Source organism: Anomaloglossus baeobatrachus, chromosome 3 (assembly GCF_048569485.1).
Source record: "Anomaloglossus baeobatrachus isolate aAnoBae1 chromosome 3, aAnoBae1.hap1, whole genome shotgun sequence".
In the NCBI taxonomy this organism is placed as follows: domain Eukaryota; kingdom Metazoa; phylum Chordata; class Amphibia; order Anura; family Aromobatidae; genus Anomaloglossus; species Anomaloglossus baeobatrachus.
The window spans coordinates 149,621,198-149,641,455 of NC_134355.1; the positions used below are offsets into that span (position 1 = coordinate 149,621,198).

General features: G+C 34.2%; 11 non-coding genes across 11 annotated transcripts; all 11 read right to left on the minus strand.

The window, feature by feature from the left end:
• Positions 1-566: 566 nt before the first annotated feature.
• On the minus strand, positions 567-649 carry TRNAL-UAA (transfer RNA leucine (anticodon UAA)). Its single transcript has one exon. It is a non-coding gene; the product is annotated as a tRNA-Leu (tRNA).
• An 812-nt stretch (positions 650-1,461) lies between these two features.
• Positions 1,462-1,544, minus strand: TRNAL-UAA (transfer RNA leucine (anticodon UAA)). The gene has a single exon. It is a non-coding gene; the product is annotated as a tRNA-Leu (tRNA).
• A 1,225-nt stretch (positions 1,545-2,769) lies between these two features.
• Positions 2,770-2,852, minus strand: TRNAL-UAA (transfer RNA leucine (anticodon UAA)). Its single transcript has one exon. It is a non-coding gene; the product is annotated as a tRNA-Leu (tRNA).
• A 1,225-nt stretch (positions 2,853-4,077) lies between these two features.
• Positions 4,078-4,160, minus strand: TRNAL-UAA (transfer RNA leucine (anticodon UAA)). Its single transcript has one exon. It is a non-coding gene; the product is annotated as a tRNA-Leu (tRNA).
• Positions 4,161-9,744: 5,584 nt separating this feature from the next.
• Positions 9,745-9,827, minus strand: TRNAL-UAA (transfer RNA leucine (anticodon UAA)). Its single transcript has one exon. It is a non-coding gene; the product is annotated as a tRNA-Leu (tRNA).
• A 3,412-nt stretch (positions 9,828-13,239) lies between these two features.
• TRNAL-UAA (transfer RNA leucine (anticodon UAA)) lies at positions 13,240-13,322 on the minus strand. The gene has a single exon. It is a non-coding gene; the product is annotated as a tRNA-Leu (tRNA).
• Positions 13,323-14,548: 1,226 nt separating this feature from the next.
• On the minus strand, positions 14,549-14,631 carry TRNAL-UAA (transfer RNA leucine (anticodon UAA)). Its single transcript has one exon. It is a non-coding gene; the product is annotated as a tRNA-Leu (tRNA).
• A 1,225-nt stretch (positions 14,632-15,856) lies between these two features.
• TRNAL-UAA (transfer RNA leucine (anticodon UAA)) lies at positions 15,857-15,939 on the minus strand. The gene has a single exon. It is a non-coding gene; the product is annotated as a tRNA-Leu (tRNA).
• An 811-nt stretch (positions 15,940-16,750) lies between these two features.
• Positions 16,751-16,833, minus strand: TRNAL-UAA (transfer RNA leucine (anticodon UAA)). The gene has a single exon. It is a non-coding gene; the product is annotated as a tRNA-Leu (tRNA).
• Positions 16,834-18,058: 1,225 nt separating this feature from the next.
• Positions 18,059-18,141, minus strand: TRNAL-UAA (transfer RNA leucine (anticodon UAA)). Its single transcript has one exon. It is a non-coding gene; the product is annotated as a tRNA-Leu (tRNA).
• A 1,225-nt stretch (positions 18,142-19,366) lies between these two features.
• TRNAL-UAA (transfer RNA leucine (anticodon UAA)) lies at positions 19,367-19,449 on the minus strand. The gene has a single exon. It is a non-coding gene; the product is annotated as a tRNA-Leu (tRNA).
• Between the last annotated feature and the right edge of the window lie 809 nt (positions 19,450-20,258).

Here is a 20,258-nt window from a genome sequence, read left to right on the forward strand (position 1 = left end):
AATGTTACCTGGATTTATCAACAACGCTAAGTTAAAAAAATCGAGTTTCCTAATACAAATTAATCTTTCCACATAATGTCAATCACAAGTTTGTCACTTCACTATACCCCATGTTTTCCTAAGCATATTTAATATTTCATCATTACCTATGCACCCTGTCCTTTTCCTTTTTTGATCTAACCTTTCTAGAAGACCATATTTTATACAAATTTCTTTTGTCATACTTCTGATTCGCTCATATTATTTTGACATCATGTGCTTTAAAACTTCTTTTGGAGCTACAGTATGATTGTTTACCTCAATAAATCAACTACATCTTTTTCTCAAAACATTCCACATTTGGTTTTTTTAGATGTCTATTCTTTGGTTGAAACTTGAAACTTCCTCTAGTGATCATCATACGTCGTACTAGAGCTTCAGTTTATTATAAAACCTCCACTCAATTAATTGCAATATTCATGGTTATTACAGGTATACAACTGTGCTACCGAGCAACAATATCTTTCCTGCTGTTCAGACCTATGTAGATTTTGAGATGCCTTGAAGATTTTCAAGAGTAAAACTCATACCAGGAGTGGGGTTCGAACCCACGTGGATACATATCCATTGGATCTTAAGTCCAACGCCTTAACCACTCGGCCATCCTGGTGGTTGTGTGGCAGCCTTTAGATTGTAACTGGAGCTGATGATTGATAAAAATAGTGCAATCATTAAATTTGCACTAACAGATAGCTTTATTTTATAAGGCGACTTATCAAGAGCTGTAGACCGGCCACCAATGTAGACCATTCTGTTCACTGGATATTTCATACTCCAACTTTAACTTTCCTCTGTATATTGGCTTTCATTTGTGCTCTATGTTTAGAAAGATGACCAAAACTGATCATTGGAATAAAATGTTACCTGGATTTATCAACAACGCTAAGTTAAAAAAATCGAGTTTCCTAATACAAATTAATCTTTCCACATAATGTCAATGACAAGTTTGTCACTTCACTATACCCCATGTTTTCCTAAGCACATTTAACATTTCATCACTACCTATGCACCCTGTCCTTTTCCTTTTTTGATCTAACCTTTCTAGAAGACCGTATTTTATACAAATTTCTTTTGTCATACTTCTGATTCGCTCATATTATTTTGACATCATGTGCTTTAAAACTTCTTTTGGAGCTACAGTATGATTGTTTACCTCAATAAATCAACTACATCTTTTTCCCAAAACATTCCACATTTGGTTTTTTTAGATGTCTATTCTTTGGTTGAAACTTGAAACTTCCTCTAGTGATCATCATACGTCGTACTAGAGCTTCAGTTTATTATAAAAGCTCCACTCAATTAATTGCAATATTCATGGTTATTACAGGTATACAACTGTGCTACCGAGCAACAATATCTTTCCTGCTGTTCAGACCTATGTAGATTTTGAGATGCCTTGAAGATTTTCAAGAGTAAAACTCATACCAGGAGTGGGGTTCGAACCCACGTGGATACATATCCATTGGATCTTAAGTCCAACGCCTTAACCACTCGGCCATCCTGGTGGTTGTGTGGCAGCCTTTAGATTGTAACTGGAGCTGATGATTGATAAAAATAGTGCAATCATTAAATTTGCACTAACAGATAGCTTTATTTTTTAAGGCGACTTATCAAGAGCTGTAGACCGGCCACCAATGTAGACCATACTGTTCACTGGATATTTCATACTCCAACTTTAACTTTCCTCTGTATATTGGCTTTCATTTTTGCTCTATGTTTAGAAAGATGACCAAAACTGATCATTGGAATAAAATGTTACCTGGATTTATCAACAACGCTAAGTTAAAAAAATCGAGTTTCCTAATACAAATTAATCTTTCCACATAATGTCAATGACAAGTTTGTCACTTCACTATACCCCATGTTTTCCTAAGCATATTTAACATTTCATCACTACCTATGCACCCTGTCCTTTTCCTTTTTTGATCTAACCTTTCTAGAAGACCATATGTTATACAAATTTCTTTTATCATACTTTTGATAAATTTGCACTAACAGATAGCTTTATTTTATAAGGTGACTTATCAAGAGCTGTAGACCGGTCACCAATGTAGACCATACTCTTCACTGGAAATTTCATACTCCAACTTTTACTTTCCTCTGCATATTGGCTTTCAATTTTGCTCTATGTTTAGAAAGATGACCAAAACTGATCATTAGAATAAAATGTTACCTGGATTTATCAACAACGCTAAGTTAAAAAAATCGAGTTTCCTAATACAAATTAATCTTTCCACATAATGTCAATGACAAGTTTGTCTCTTCACTATACCTTATGTTTTCCTAAGTAGATTTAACATTTCATCACTACCTATGCACCCTGTCCTTTTCCTTTTTTGATCTAACCTTTCTAGAAGACCGTATTTTATACAAATTTCTTTTGTCATACTTCTGATTCGCTCATATTATTTTGACATCATGTGCTTTAAAACTTCTTTTGGAGCTACAGTATGATTGTTTACCTCAATAAATCAACTACATCTTTTTCTCAAAACATTCCACATTTGTTTTTTTAGATGTCTTTTCTTTGGTTGAAACTTGAAACTTCCTCCAGTGATCATCATACGTCGTACTAGAGCTTCAGTTTATTATAAAACCTCCACTCAATTAATTGCAATATTCATGATTATTACAGGTATACAACTGTGCTACCGAGCAACAATATCTTTCCTGCTGTTCAGACCTATGTAGATTTTGAGATTCCTTGAAGATTTTCAAGAGTAAAACTCATACCAGGAGTGGGGTTAGAACCCACGCGGATACACATCCATTGGATCTTAAGTCCAACGCCTTTACCACTCGGCCATCCTGGTGGTTGTGTGGCAGCCTTTAGATTGTAACTGGAGCTGATGATTGATAAAAATAGTGCAATCATTAAATTTGCACTAACAGATAGCTTTATTTTATAAGGCGACTTATCAAGAGCTGTAGACCGGCCACCAATGTAGACCATACTGTTCACTGGATATTTCATACTCCAACTTTAACTTTCCTCTGTATATTGGCTTTCATTTTTGCTCTATGTTTAGAAAGATGACCAAAACTGATCATTGGAATAAAATGTTACCTGGATTTATCAACAACGCTAAGTTAAAAAAATCGAGTTTCCTAATACAAATTAATCTTTCCACATAATGTCAATGACAAGTTTGTCACTTCACTATACCCCATGTTTTCCTAAGCATATTTAACATTTCATCACTACCTATGCACCCTGTCCTTTTCCTTTTTTGATCTAACCTTTCTAGAAGACCATATGTTATACAAATTTCTTTTATCATACTTTTGATAAATTTGCACTAACAGATAGCTTTATTTTATAAGGTGACTTATCAAGAGCTGTAGACCGGTCACCAATGTAGACCATACTCTTCACTGGAAATTTCATACTCCAACTTTTACTTTCCTCTGTATATTGGCTTTCAATTTTGCTCTACGTTTAGAAAGATGACCAAAACTGATCATTGGAATAAAATGTTACCTGGATTTATCAACAACGCTAAGTTAAAAGATCGAGTTTCCTAATACAAATTAATCTTTCCACATAATGTCAATGACTAGTTCGTCTCTTCACTATACCCCATGTTTTCCTAAGCATATTTAACATTTCATCACTACCTATGCACCCTGTCCTTTTCCTTTTTTGATCTAACCTTTCTAGAAGACCATATTTTATACAAATTTCTTTTGTCATACTTCTGATTCGCTCATATTATTTTGACATCATATGCTTTAAAACTTCTTTTGGAGCTTCAGTATGATTGTTTACCTCAATAAATCAACTACATCTTTTTCTCAAAACATTCCACATTTGTTTTTTTTAGATGTCTTTTCTTTGGTTGAAACTTGAAACTTCCACTAGTGATCATCATACGTCGTACTAGAGCTTCAGTTTATTATAAAACCTCCACTCAATTAATTGCAATATTCATGGTTATTACAGGTATACAACTGTGCTACCGAGCAACAATATCTTTCCTGCTGTTCAGACCTATGTAGATTTTGAGATGCCTTGAAGATTTTCAAGAGTAAAACTCATACCAGGAGTGGGGTTCGAACCCACGCAGATACATATCCATTGGATCTTAAGTCCAACGCCTTAACCACTCGGCCATCCTGGTGCTTGTGTGGCAGCCTTTAGATTGTAACTGGAGCTGATGATTGATAAAAATAGTGCAATCATTAAATTTGCACTAACAGATAGCTTTATTTTATAAGGCGACTTATCAAGAGCTGTAGACCGGCCACCAATGTAGACCATTCTGTTCACTGGATATTTCATACTCCAACTTTAACTTTCCTCTGTATATTGGCTTTCATTTGTGCTCTATGTTTAGAAAGATGACCAAAACTGATCATTGGAATAAAATGTTACCTGGATTTATCAACAACGCTAAGTTAAAAAAATCGAGTTTCCTAATACAAATTAATCTTTCCACATAATGTCAATGACAAGTTTGTCACTTCACTATACCCCATGTTTTCCTAAGCATATTTAACATTTCATCACTACCTATGCACCCTGTCCTTTTCCTTTTTTGATCTAACCTTTCTAGAAGACCATATGTTATACAAATTTCTTTTATCATACTTTTGATAAATTTGCACTAACAGATAGCTTTATTTTATAAGGTGACTTATCAAGAGCTGTAGACCGGTCACCAATGTAGACCATACTCTTCACTGGAAATTTTTATACTCCAACTTTTACTTTCCTCTGTATATTGGCTTTCAATTTTGCTCTATGTTTAGAAAGATGACCAAAACTGATCATTGGAATAAAATGTTACCTGGATTTATCAACAACGCTAAGTTAAAAGATCGAGTTTCCTAATACAAATTAATCTTTCCACATAATGTCAATGACTAGTTCGTCTCTTCACTATACCTTATGTTTTCCTAAGTAGAGTTAACATTTCATTACTATCTATGCACCCTGTCCTTTTCCTTTTTTGATCTAACCTTTCTAGAAGACCATATTTTATACAAATTTCTTTTATCATACTTCTGATTCGATCATATTATTTTGACACCATGTGCTTTAAAACTTCTTTTGGAGCTTCAGTATGATTGTTTACTTCAATAAATCAACTACATCTTTTTCTCAAAACATTCCACATTTGTTTTTTTTAGATGTCTTTTCTTTGGTTGAAACTTGAAACTTCCTCTAGTGATCATCATACGTCGTACTAGAGCTTCAGTTTATTATAAAACCTCCACTCAATTAATTGCAATATTCATGGTTATTACAGGTATACAACTGTGCTACCGAGCAACAATATCTTTCCTGCTGTTCAGACCTATGTAGATTTTGAGATGCCTTGAAGATTTTCAAGATTAAAACGCATACCAGGCGTGGGGTTCGAACCCACGCGTATACATATCCATTGGATCCAACGCCTTAACCACTCGGCCATCCTGGTGGCTGTGTGTCAACCTTTAGATTGTAACTGGAGCTGATGATTGATAAAAATAGTGCAATCATTAAATTTGCACTAACAGATAGCTTTATTTTATAAGGCGACTCATCAAGAGCTGTAGACCGGCCACCAATGTAGACCATACTCTTCACTGGATATTTCATACTCCAACTTTAACTTTCCTCTGTATATTGGTTTTCAATTTTGCTCTATGTTTAGAAAGATGACCAAAACTGATCATTGGAATAAAATGTTACCTGGATTTATCAACAACGCTAAGTTAAAATAATTGAGTTTCCTAATACAAATTATTCTTTCCACATAATGTCAATGACAAGTTTGTCACTTCACTATACCCCATGTTTTCCTAAGCATATTTAACATTTCATCACTACCTATGCACCCTGTCCTTTTCCTTTTTTGATCTAACCTTTCTAGAAGACCATATGTTATACAAATTTCTTTTATCATACTTTTGATAAATTTGCACTAACAGATAGCTTTATTTTATAAGGTGACTTATCAAGAGCTGTAGACCGGTCACCAATGTAGACCATACTCTTCACTGGAAATTTCATACTTTAACTTTTACTTTCCTCTGTATATTGGCTTTCAATTTTGCTCTATGTTTAGAAAGATGACCAAAACTGATCATTGGAATAAAATGTTACCTGGATTTATCAACAACGCTAAGTTAAAAAATCGAGTTTCCTAATACAAATTATTCTTTCCACATAATGTCAATGACTAGTTCCTCTCTTCACTATACCTTATGTTTTCCTAAGTAGATTTAACATTTCATTACTGCCTATGCACCCTGTCCTTTTCCTTTTTTGATCTAACCTTTCTAGAAGACCATATTTTATACAAATTTCTTTTATCATACTTCTGATTCGCTCATATTATTTTGACATCATGTGCTTTAAAACTTCTTTTAGAGCTTCAGTATGAATGTTTACCTCAGTAAATCAACTACATCTTTTTCTCAAAACATTCCACATTTGTTTTTTTTAGATGTCTTTTCCTTGGTTGAAACTTGAAACTTCCTCTAGTGATCATCATACGTTGTACTAGAGCTTCAGTTTATTATAAAACCTCCACTCAATTAATTGCAATATTCATGGTTATTACAGGTATACAACTGTGCTACCGGGCAACAATATCTTTCCTTCTGTTCAGACCTATGTAGATTTTGAGATGCCTTGAAGATTTTCAAGAGTAAAACGCATACCAGGCGTGGGGTTCGAACCCACGCGGATACATATCCATTGGATCCAACGCCTTAACCACTCGGCCATCCTGGTGGCTGTGTGTCAAACTTTAGATTGTAACTGGAGCTGATGATTGATAAAAATAGTGCAATCATTAAATTTGCACTAACAGATAGCTTTATTTTATAAGGCGACTTATCAAGACCTGTAGACCGGCCACCAATGTAGACCATACTCTTCACTGGATATTTCATACTCCAACTTTAACTTTCCTCTGTATATTGGCTTTCAATTTTGCTCTATGTTTAGAAAGATGACCAAAACTGATCATTGGAATAAAATGTTACCTGGATTTATCAACAACGCTAAGTTAAAATAATTGAGTTTCCTAATACAAATTATTCTTTCCACATAATGTCAATGACAAGTTTGTCACTTCACTATACCCCATGTTTTCCTAAGCATATTTAACATTTCATCACTACCTATGCACCCTGTCCTTTTCCTTTTTTGATCTAACCTTTCTAGAAGACCATATGTTATACAAATTTCTTTTATCATACTTTTGATAAATTTGCACTAACAGATAGCTTTATTTTATAAGGTGACTTATCAAGAGCTGTAGACCGGTCACCAATGTAGACCATACTCTTCACTGGAAATTTCATACTTTAACTTTTACTTTCCTCTGTATATTGGCTTTCAATTTTGCTCTATGTTTAGAAAGATGACCAAAACTGATCACTGGAATAAAATGTTACCTGGATTTATCAACAACGCTAAGTTAAAAAATCGAGTTTCCTAATACAAATTAATCTTTCCACATAATGTCAATGACTAGTTCCTCTCTTCACTATACCTTATGTTTTCCTAAGTAGATTTAACATTTCATTACTACCTATGCACCCTGTCCTTTTCCTTTTTTGATCTAACCTTTCTAGAAGACCATATTTTATACAAATTTCTTTTATCATACTTCTGATTCGCTCATATTATTTTGACATCATGTGCTTTAAAACTTCTTTTAGAGCTTCAGTATGAATGTTTACCTCAGTAAATCAACTACATCTTTTTCTCAAAACATTCCACATTTGTTTTTTTTAGATGTCTTTTCTTTGGTTGAAACTTCCTCTAGTGATCATCATACGTTGTACTAGAGCTTCAGTTTATTATAAAACCTCCACTCAATTAATTGCAATATTCATGGTTATTACAGGTATACAACTGTGCTACCGAGCAACAATATCTTTCCTGCTGTTCAGACCTATGTAAATTTTGAGATGCCTTGAAGATTTTCAAGAGTAAAACGCATACCATGAGTGGGGTTCGAACCCAGGCGGATACATATCCATTGGATCCAACGCCTTAACCACTCGGCCATCCTGGTGGCTGTGTGTCAACCTTTAGATTGTAACTGGAGCTGATGATTGAGAAAAATAGTGCAATCATTAAATTTCCACTAACAGATAGCTTTATTTTATAAGGAGACTTATCAAGAGCTGTAGACTGGCCACCAATGTAGACCATACTCTTCACTGGAAATTTCATACTCCAACTTTAACTTTCCTCTGTATATTGGCTTTCATTTTTGCTCTATGTTTAGAAAGATGACCAAAACTTATTTATTGGAATAAAATGTTACCTGGATTTATCAACAACGCTAAGTTAAAAAAATCGAGTTTCCTAATACAAATTAATCTTTCCACATAATGTCAATGACAAGATCGTCACTTCACTATACCCCATGTTTTCCTAAGCACATTTAACATTTCATCACTACCTATGCACCCTGTCCTTTTCCTTTTTTGATCTAACCTTTCTAGAAGACCATATTTTATACAAATTTCTTTTATCATACTTCTGATTCGCTCATATTATTTTGACATCATGTGCTTTAAAACTTCTTTTGGAGCTTCAGTATGATTGTTTACCTCAATAAATCAACTACATCTTTTTCTCAAAACATTCCACATTTGTTTTTTTTAAATGTCTTTTCTTTGGTTGAAACTTCCTCTAGTGATCATCATACGTCGTACTAGGGCTTCAGTTTATTATAAAACCTCCACTCAATTAATTGCAATATTCATGGTTATTACAGGTATACAACTGTGCTACCGAGCAACAATATCTTTCCTGATGTTAAGACCTATGTAGATTTTGAGATGCCTTGAAGATTTTCAAGAGTAAAACGCATACCAGGAGTGGGGTTCGAACCCACGCGGATACATATCCATTGGATCCAACGCCTTAACCACTCGGCCATCCTGGTGGCTGTGTGTCAACCTTTAGATTGTAACTGGAGCTGATGATTGATAAAAATAGTGCAATCATTAAATTTGCACTAACAGATAGCTTTATTTTATAAGGCGACTTATCAAGAGCTGTAGACCGGCCACCAATGTAGACCATACTCTTCACTGGAAATTTCATACTCCAACTTTAACTTTCCTCTGTATATTGGCTTTCATTTTTGCTCTATGTTTAGAAAGATGACCAAAACTGATCATTGGAATAAAATGTTACCTGGATTTATCAACAACGCTAAGTTAAAAAAATCGAGTTTCCTAATACAAATTAATCTTTCCACATAATGTCAATGACAAGATCGTCACTTCACTATACCCCATGTTTTCCTAAGCACATTTAACATTTCATCACTACCTATGCACCCTGTCCTTTTCCTTTTTTGATCTAACCTTTCTAGAAGACCATATTTTATACAAATTTCTTTTATCATACTTCTGATTCGCTCATATTATTTTGACATCATGTGCTTTAAAACTTCTTTTGGAGCTTCAGTATGATTGTTTACCTCAATAAATCAACTACATCTTTTTCTCAAAACATTCCACATTTGTTTTTTTTAGATGTCTTTTCTTTGGTTGAAACTTCCTTTAGTGATCATCATACGTCGTACTAGAGCTTCAGTTTATTATAAAACCTCCATTCAATTAATTGCAATATTCATGGTTATTACAGGTATACAACTGTGCTACCGAGCAACAATATCTTTCCTGCTGTTCAGACCTATGTAGATTTTGAGATGCCCTGAAGATTTTCAAGAGTAAAAATCTTACCAGGAGTGGGGTTCGAACCCAAGCGGATACATATCCATTGGATCTTAAGTCCAACGCCTTAACCACTCGGCCATCCTGGTGGTTGTGTGGCAGCCTTTAGATTGTAACTGGAGCTGATGATTGATAAAAATAGTGCAATCATTAAATTTGCACTAACAGATAGCTTTATTTTATAAGGCGACTTATCAAGAGCTGTAGACCGGCCACCAATGTAGACCATACTGTTCACTGGATATTTCATACTCCAACTTTAACTTTCCTCTGTATATTGGCTTTCAATTTTGCTCTATGTTTAGAAAGATGACCAAAACTGATCATTGGAATAAAATGTTACCTGGATTTATCAACAACGCTAAGTTAAAAAAATCGAGTTTCCTAATACAAATTAATCTTTCCACATAATGTCAATGACAAGTTTGTCACTTCACTATACCCCATGTTTTCCTAAGCATATTTAACATTTCATCACTACCTATGCACCCTGTCCTTTTCCTTTTTTGATCTAACCTTTCTAGAAGACCATATGTTATACAAATTTCTTTTATCATACTTTTGATAAATTTGCACTAACAGATAGCTTTATTTTATAAGGTGACTTATCAAGAGCTGTAGACCGGTCACCAATGTAGACCATACTCTTCACTGGAAATTTCATACTCCAACTTTTACTTTCCTCTGTATATTGGCTTTCAATTTTGCTCTATGTTTAGAAAGATGACCAAAACTGATCATTGGAATAAAATGTTACCTGGATTTATCAACAACGCTAAGTTAAAAAATCGAGTTTCTTAATACAAATTAATCTTTCCACATAATGTCAATGTCTAGTTCGTCTCTTCACTATACCTTATGTTTTCCTAAGTAGATTTAACATTTCATTACTACCTATGCACCCTGTCCTTTTCCTTTTTTGATCTAACCTTTCTAGAAGACCATATTTTATACAAATTTCTTTTATCATACTTCTGATTCGCTCATATTATTTTGACATCATGTGCTTTAAAACTTCTTTTGGAGCTTCAGTATGATTGTTTACCTCAATAAATCAACTACATCTTTTTCTCAAAACATTCCACATTTGTTTTTTTTAGATGTCTATTCTTTGGTTGAAACTTGAAACTTCCACTAGTGATCATCATACGTCGTACTAGAGCTTCAGTTTATTATAAAACCTCCACTCAATTAATTGCAATATTCATGGTTATTACAGGTATACAACTGTGCTACCGAGCAACAATATCTTTCCTGCTGTTCAGACCTATGTAAATTTTGAGATGCCTTGAAGATTTTCAAGAGTAAAACGCATACCAGGAGTGGGGTTCGAACCCACGCGTATACATATCCATTGGATCCAACGCCTTAACCACTCGGCCATCCTGGTGGCTGTGTGTGAACCTTTAGATTGTAACTGGAGCTGATGATTGATAAAAATAGTGCAATCATTAAATTTGCACTAACAGATAGCTTTATTTTATAAGGCGACTTATCAAGAGCTGTAGACCGGCCACCAATGTAGACCATACTCTTCACTGGATATTTCATACTCCAACTTTAACTTTCCTCTGTATATTGGTTTTCAATTTTGCTCTATGTTTAGAAAGATGACCAAAACTGATCATTGGAATAAAATGTTACCTGGATTTATCAACAACGCTAAGTTAAAATAATTGAGTTTCCTAATACAAATTATTCTTTCCACATAATGTCAATGACAAGTTTGTCACTTCACTATACCCCATGTTTTCCTAAGCATATTTAACATTTCATCACTACCTATGCACCCTGTCCTTTTCCTTTTTTGATCAAACCTTTCTAGAAGACCATATGTTATACAAATTTCTTTTATCATACTTTTGATAAATTTGCACTAACAGATAGCTTTATTTTATAAGGTGACTTATCAAGAGCTGTAGACCGGTCACCAATGTAGACCATACTCTTCACTGGAAATTTCATACTCCAACTTTAACTTTCCTCTGTATATTGGCTTTCAATTTTGCTCTATGTTTAGAAAGATGACCAAAACTGATCATTGGAATAAAATGTTACCTGGATTTATCAACAACGCTAAGTTAAAAAATCGAGTTTCCTAATACAAATTAATCTTTCCACATAATGTCAATGACTAGTTCGTCTCTTCACTATACCTTATGTTTTCCTAAGTAGATTTAACATTTCATCACTACCTATGCACCCTGTCCTTTTCCTTTTTTGATCTAACCTTTCTAGAAGACCATATTTTATACAAATTTCTTTTGTCATACTTCTGATTCGCTCATATTATTTTGACATCATGTGCTTTAAAACTTCTTTTGGAGCTACAGTATGATTGTTTACCTCAATAAATCAACTACATCTTTTTCCCAAAACATTCCACAAGTGGTTTTTTTAGATGTCTATTCTTTGGTTGAAACTTGAAACTTCCTCTAGTGATCATCATACGTCGTACCAGAGCTTCAGTTTATTATAAAACCTCCACTCAATTAATTGCAATATTCATATTTATTACAGGTATACAACTGTGCTACCGAGCAACAATATCTTTCCTGCTGTTCAGACCTATGTAAATTTTGAGATGCCTTGAAGATTTTCAAGAGTAAAACGCATACCAGGAGTGGGGTTCGAACCCACGCGGATACATATCCATTGAATCCAACGCCTTAACCACTCGGCCATCCTGGTGGCTGTGTGACAACCTTGAGATTGTAACTGGAGCTGCTGATTGATAAAAATAGGGCAATCATTAAATTTGCACTAACAGATAGCTTTATTTTATAAGGCGACTTATCAAGAGCTGTAGACCGGCCACCAATGTAGACCATACTCTTCACTGGAAATTTCATACTCCAACTTTAACTTTCCTCTGTATATTGGCTTTCATTTTTGCTCTATGTTTAGAAAGATGACCAAAACTGATTATTGGAATAAAATGTTACCTGGATTTATCAACAACGCTAAGTTAAAAAATAGAGTTTCCTAATACAAATTAATCTTTCCACATAATGTCAATGACAAGTTCGTCTCTTCACTATACCTTATGTTTTCCTAAGTAGATTTAACATTTCATCACTAACTATGCACCCTGTCCTTTTCCTTTTTTGATCTAACCTTTCTAGAAGACCATATTTTATACAAATTTCTTTTATCATACTTCTGATTCGCTCATATTATTTTGACATCATGTGCTTTAAAACTTCTTTTGGAGCTTCAGTATGATTGTTTACCTCAATAAATCAACTACATCTTTTTCTCAAAACATTCCACATTTGTTTTTTTAGATGTCTTTTCTTTGGTTGAAACTTGAAACTTCCTCTAGTGATCATCATACGTCGTACTAGAGCTTCAGTTTATTATAAAACCTCCACTCAATTAATTGCAATATTCATGGTTATTACAGGTATACAACTGTGCTACCGAGCAACAATATCTTTCCTGCTGTTCAGACCTATGTAGATTTTGAGATGCCTTGAAGATTTTCAAGAGTAAAACACATACCAGGAGTGGGGTTCGAACCCACACGGATACACTTCCATTGGATCTTAAGTCCAACGCCTTAACCACTCGGCCATCCTGGTGGTTGTGTGGCAGCCTTTAGATTGTAACTGGAGCTGATGATTGATAAAAATAGTGCAATCATTAAATTTGCACTAACAGATAGCTTTGTTTTATAAGGCGACTTATCAAGAGCTGCAGACCGGCCACCAATGTAGACCATACTCTTCACTGGATATTTCATACTCCAACTTTAACTTTCCTCTGTATATTGGCTTTCATTTTTGCTCTATGTTTAGAAAGATGACCAAAACTGATCATTGCAATAAAATGTTACCTGGATTTATCAACAACGCTAAGTTAAAAAAATCGAGTTTCCTAATACAAATTAATCTTTTCACATAATGTCAATTACAAGTTTGTCACTTCACTATACCCCATGTTTTCCTAAGCATATTTAACATTTCATCACTACCTATGCACCCTGTCCTTTTCCTTTTTTTGATCTAACCTTTCTAGAAGACCATATGTTATACAAATTTCTTTTATCATACTTTTGATAAATTTGCGCTAACAGATAGCTTTATTTTATAAGGTGACTTATCAAGAGCTGTAGACCGGTCACCAATGTAGACCATACTCTTCACTGGAAATTTCATACTCCAACTTTAACTTTCCTCTGTATATTGGCTTTCAATTTTGCTCTATGTTTAGAAAGATGACCAAAACTGATCATTGGAATAAAATGTTACCTGGATTTATCAACAACGCTAAGTTAAAAAATCGAGTTTCCTAATACAAATTAATCTTTCCACATAATGTCAATGACTAGTTCGTCTCTTCACTATACCTTATGTTTTCCTAAGTAGATTTAACATTTCATCACTACCTATGCACCCTGTCCTTTTCCTTTTTTGATCTAACCTTTCTAGAAGACCATATTTTATACAAATTTCTTTTGTCATACTTCTGATTCGCTCATATTATTTTGACATCATGTGCTTTAAAACTTCTTTTGGAGCTACAGTATGATTGTTTACCTCAATAAATCAACTACATCTTTTTCCCAAAACATTCCACAAGTGGTTTTTTTAGATGTCTATTCTTTGGTTGAAACTTGAAACTTCCTCTAGTGATCATCATACGTCGTACTAGAGCTTCAGTTTATTATAAAACCTCCACTCAATTAATTGCAATATTCATGGTTATTACAGGTATACAACTGTGCTACCGAGCAACAATATCTTTCCTGCTGTTCAGACCTATGTAGATTTTGAGATTCCTTGAAGATTTTCAAGAGTAAAACTCATACCAGGAGTGGGGTTCGAACCCACACGGATACATTTCCATTGGATCTTAAGTCCAACGCCTTAACCACTCGGCCATCCTGGTGGTTGCGTGCCAGCCTTTAGATTGTAACTGGAGCTGATGATTGATAAAAATAGTGCAATCATTAAATTTGCACTAACAGATAGCTTTATTTTATAAGGCGACTTATCAAGAGCTGTAGACCGGCCACCAATGTAGACCATACTGTTCACTGGATATTTTATACTCCAACTTTAACTTTCCTCTGTATATTGGCTTTCATTTTTGCTCTATGTTTAGAAAGATGACCAAAACTGATCATTGGAATAAAATGTTACCTGGATTTATCAACAACGCTAAGTTAAAAAAATCGAGTTTCCTAATACAAATTAATCTTGCCACATAATGTCAATGACAAGTTTGTCACTTCACTATACCCCATGTTTTCCTTAGCATATTTAACATTTCATCACTACCTATGCACCCTGTCCTTTTCCTTTTTTGATCTAACCTTTCTAGAAGACCATATGTTATACAAATTTCTTTTATCATACTTTTGATAAATTTGCACTAACAGATAGCTTTATTTTATAAGGTGACTTATCAAGAGCTGTAGACCGGTCACCAATGTAGACCATACTCTTCACTGGAAATTTCATACTCCAACTTTAACTTTCCTCTGTATATTGGCTTTCAATTTTGCTCTATGTTTAGAAAGATGACCAAAACTGATCATTGGAATAAAATGTTACCTGGATTTATCAACAACGCTAAGTTAAAAAATCGAGTTTCCTAATACAAATTAATCTTTCCACATAATGTCAATGACTAGTTCGTCTCTTCACTATACCTTATGTTTTCCTAAGTAGATTTAACATTTCATCACTACCTATGCACCCTGTCCTTTTCCTTTTTTGATCTAACCTTTCTAGAAGACCATATTTTATACAAATTTCTTTTGTCATACTTCTGATTCGCTCATATTATTTTGACATCATGTGCTTTAAAACTTCTTTTGGAGCTACAGTATGATTGTTTACCTCAATAAATCAACTACATCTTTTTCCCAAAACATTTCACAAGTGGTTTTTTTAGATGTCTATTCTTTGGTTGAAACTTGAAACTTCCTCTAGTGATCATCATACGTCGTACTAGAGCTTCAGTTTATTATAAAACCTCCACTCAATTAATTGCAATATTCATGGTTATTACAGGTATACAACTGTGCTACCGAGCAACAATATCTTTCCTGCTGTTCAGACCTATGTAGATTTTGAGATGCCTTGAAGATTTTCAAGAGTAAAACTCATACCAGGAGTGGGGTTCGAACCCACACGGATACATATCCATTGGATCTTAAGTCCAACGCCTTAACCACTCGGCCATCCTGGTGGTTGTGTGCCAGCCTTTAGATTGTAACTGGAGCTGATGATTGATAAAAATAGTGCAATCATTAAATTTGCATTAACAGATAGCTTTATTTTATAAGGCGACTTATCAAGAGCTGTAGACCGGCCACCAATGTAGACCATACTGTTCACTGGATATTTTATACTCCAACTTTAACTTTCCTCTGTATATTGGCTTTCATTTTTGCTCTATGTTTAGAAAGATGACCAAAACTGATCATTGGAATAAAATGTTACCTGGATTTATCAACAACGCTAAGTTAAAAAAATCGAGTTTCCTAATACAAATAATCTTTCCACATAATGTCAATGACAAGTTCGTCTCTTCACTATACCTTATGTTTTCCTAAGTAGATTTAACATTTCATCACTACCTATGCACCCTGTCCTTTTCCTTTTTTGATCTAACCTTTCTAGAAGACCATATTTTATACAAATTTCTTTTGTCATACTTCTGATTCGCTCATATTATTTTGACATCATGTGCTTTAAAACTTCTTTTGGAGCTTCAGTATGATTGTTTACCTCAATAAATCAACTACATCTTTTTCTCAAAACATTCCACATTTGTTTTTTTAGATGTCTTTTCTTTGGTTGAAACTTGAAACTTCCCTCTAGTGATCATCATACGTCGTACTAGAGCTTCAGTTTATTATAAAACCTCCACTCAATTAATTGCAATATTCATGGTTATTACAGGTATACAACTGTGCTACCGAGCAACAATATCTTTCCTGCTGTTCAGACCTATGTAGATTTTGAGATGCCTTGAAGATTTTCAAGAGTAAAACTCATACCAGGAGTGGGGTTCGAACCCACGCGGATACACATCCATTGGATCTTAAGTCTAACGCCTTAACCACTCGGCCATCCTGGTGGTTGAGTGGCAGCCTTTAGATTGTAACTGGAGCTGATGATTGATAAAAATAGTGCAATCATTAAATTTGCACTTACAGATAGCTTTATTTTATAAGGCGACTTATCAAGAGCTGTAGACCGGCCACCAATGTAGACCATACTGTTCACTGGATATTTCATACTCCAACTTAACTTTCCTCTGTATATTGGCTTTCATTTTTGCTCTATGTTTAGAAAGATGACCAAAACTGATCATTGGAATAAAATGTTACCTGGATTTATCAACAACGCTAAGTTAAAAAAATCGAGTTTCCTAATACAAATTAATCTTTTGACATAATGTCAATCACAAGTTTGTCACTTCACTATACCCCATGTTTTCCTAAGCATATTTAACATTTCATCACTACCTATGCACCCTGTCCTTTTCCTTTTTTTGATCTAACCTTTCTAGAAGACCATATGTTATACAAATTTCTTTTATCATACTTTTGATAAATTTGCGCTAACAGATAGCTTTATTTTATAAGGTGACTTATCAAGAGCTGTAGACCGGTCACCAATGTAGACCATACTCTTCACTGGAAATTTCATACTCCAACTTTTACTTTCCTCTGTATATTGGCTTTCAATTTTTCTCTATGTTTAGAAAGATGACCAAAACTGATCATTGGAATAAAATGTTACCTGGATTTATCAACAACGCTAAGTTAAAAAATCGAGTTTCCTAATACAAATTAATCTTTCCACATAATGTCAATGACTAGTTCGTCTCTTCACTATACCTTATGTTTTCCTAAGTAGATTTAACATTTCATCACTACCCATGCACCCTGTCCTTTTCCTTTTTTGATCTAACCTTTCTAGAAGACCATATTTTATACAAATTGCTTTTATCATACTTCTGATTCGCTCATATTATTTTGACATCATGTGCTTTAAAACTTCTTTTGGAGCTTCAGTATGATTGTTTACCTCAATAAATCAACTACATCTTTTTCTCAAAACATTCCACATTTGTTTTTTTTAGATGTCTTTTCTTTGGTTGAAACTTGAAACTTCCTCTAGTGATCATCATACGTCGTACTAGAGCTTCAGTATATTATAAAACCTCCACTCAATTAATTGCAATATTCATGGTTATTACAGGTATACAACTGTGCTACCGAGCAACAATATCTTTCCTGCTGTTCAGACCTATGTAAATTTTGAGATGCCTTGAAGGTTTTCAAGAGTAAAACTCACGCCAGGAGTGGTGTTCGAACCCACGCGGATACATATCCATTGGATCTTAAGTCCAACGCCTTAACCACTCGGCCATCCTGGTGGCTGTGTGTCAGCCTTTAGATTGTAACTGGAGCTGATGATTAATAAAAATAGTGCAATCATTAAATTTGCACTAACAGATAGCTTTATTTTATAAGGCGACTTATCAAGAGCTGTAGACCGGCCACCAATGTAGACCATACTCTTCACTGGATATTTCATACTCCAACTTTAACTTTCCTCTGTATATTGGCTTTCATTTTTGCTCTATGTTTAGAAAGATGACCAAAACTGATCATTGGAATAAAATGTTACCTGGATTTATCAACAACGCTAAGTTAAAAAAATCGAGTTTCATAATACAAATTAATCTTTCCACATAATGTCAATGACAAGTTTGTCACTTCACTATACCCCATGTTTTCCCAAGCATATTTAACATTTCATCACTACCTATGCACCCTGTCCTTTTCCTTTTTTGATCTAACCTTTCTAGAAGACCATATGTTATACAAATTTCTTTTATCATACTTTTGATAAATTTGCGCTAACAGATAGCTTTATTTTATAAGGTGACTTATCAAGAGCTGTAGACCGGTCACCAATGTAGACCATACTCTTCACTGGAAATTTCATACTCCAACTTTTACTTTCCTCTGTATATTGGCTTTCAATTTTGCTCTATGTTTAGAAAGATGACCAAAACTGATCATTGGAATAAAATGTTACCTGGATTTATCAACAACGCTAAGTTAAAAAATCGAGTTTCCTAATACAAATTAATCTTTCCACATAATGTCAATGACTAGTTCGTCTCTTCACTATACCTTATGTTTTCCTAAGTAGATTTAACATTTCATCACTACCCATGCACCCTGTCCTTTTCCTTTTTTGATCTAACCTTTCTAGAAGACCATATTTTATACAAATTGCTTTTATCATACTTCTGATTCGCTCATATTATTTTTACATCATGTGCTTTAAAACTTCTTTTGGAGCTTCAGTATGATTGTTTACCTCAATAAATCAACTACATCTTTTTCTCAAAACATTCCACATTTGTTTTTTTTAGATGTATTTTCTTTGGTTGAAACTTGAAACTTCCTCTAGTGATCATCATACGTCGTACTAGAGCTTCAGTATATTATAAAACCTCCACTCAATTAATTGCAATATTCATGGTTATTACAGGTATACAACTGTGCTACCGAGCAACAATATCTTTCCTGCTGTTCAGACCTATGTAAATTTTGAGATGCCTTGAAGATTTTCAAGAGTAAAACTCACGCCAGGAGTGGTGTTCGAACCCACGCGGATACATATCCATTGGATCTTAAGTCCAACGCCTTAACCACTCGGCCATCCTGGTGGCTGTGTGTCGTACTTTAGATTGTAACTGGAGCTGATGATTGATAAAAATAGTGCAATCATTAAATTTGCACTAACAGATAGCTTTATTTTATAAGGCGACTTATCAAGAGCTGTAGACCGGTCACCAATGTAGACCATACTCTTCACTGGAAATTTCATACTCCAACTTTAACTTTCCTCTGTATATTGGCTTTCAATTTTGCTCTATGTTTAGAAAGATGACCAAAACTGATCATTGGAATAAAATGTTACCTGGATTTATCAACAACGCTAAGTTAAAAAATCGAGTTTCCTAATACAAATTAATCTTTCCACATAATGTCAATGACTAGTTCGTCTCTTCACTATACCTTATGTTTTCCTAAGTAGATTTAACATTTCATCACTACCTATGCACCCTGTCCTTTTCCTTTTTTGATCTAACCTTTCTAGAAGACCATATTTTATACAAATTTCTTTTGTCATACTTCTGATTCGCTCATATTATTTTGACATCATGTGCTTTAAAACTTCTTTTGGAGCTACAGTATGATTGTTTACCTCAATAAATCAACTACATCTTTTTCCCAAAACATTCCACAAGTGGTTTTTTTAGATGTCTATTCTTTGGTTGAAACTTGAAACTTCCTCTAGTGATCATCATACGTCGTACTAGAGCTTCAGTTTATTATAAAACCTCCACTCAATTAATTGCAATATTCATGGTTATTACAGGTATACAACTGTGCTACCGAGCAACAATATCTTTCCTGCTGTTCAGACCTATGTAGATTTTGAGATGCCTTGAAGATTTTCAAGAGTAAAACT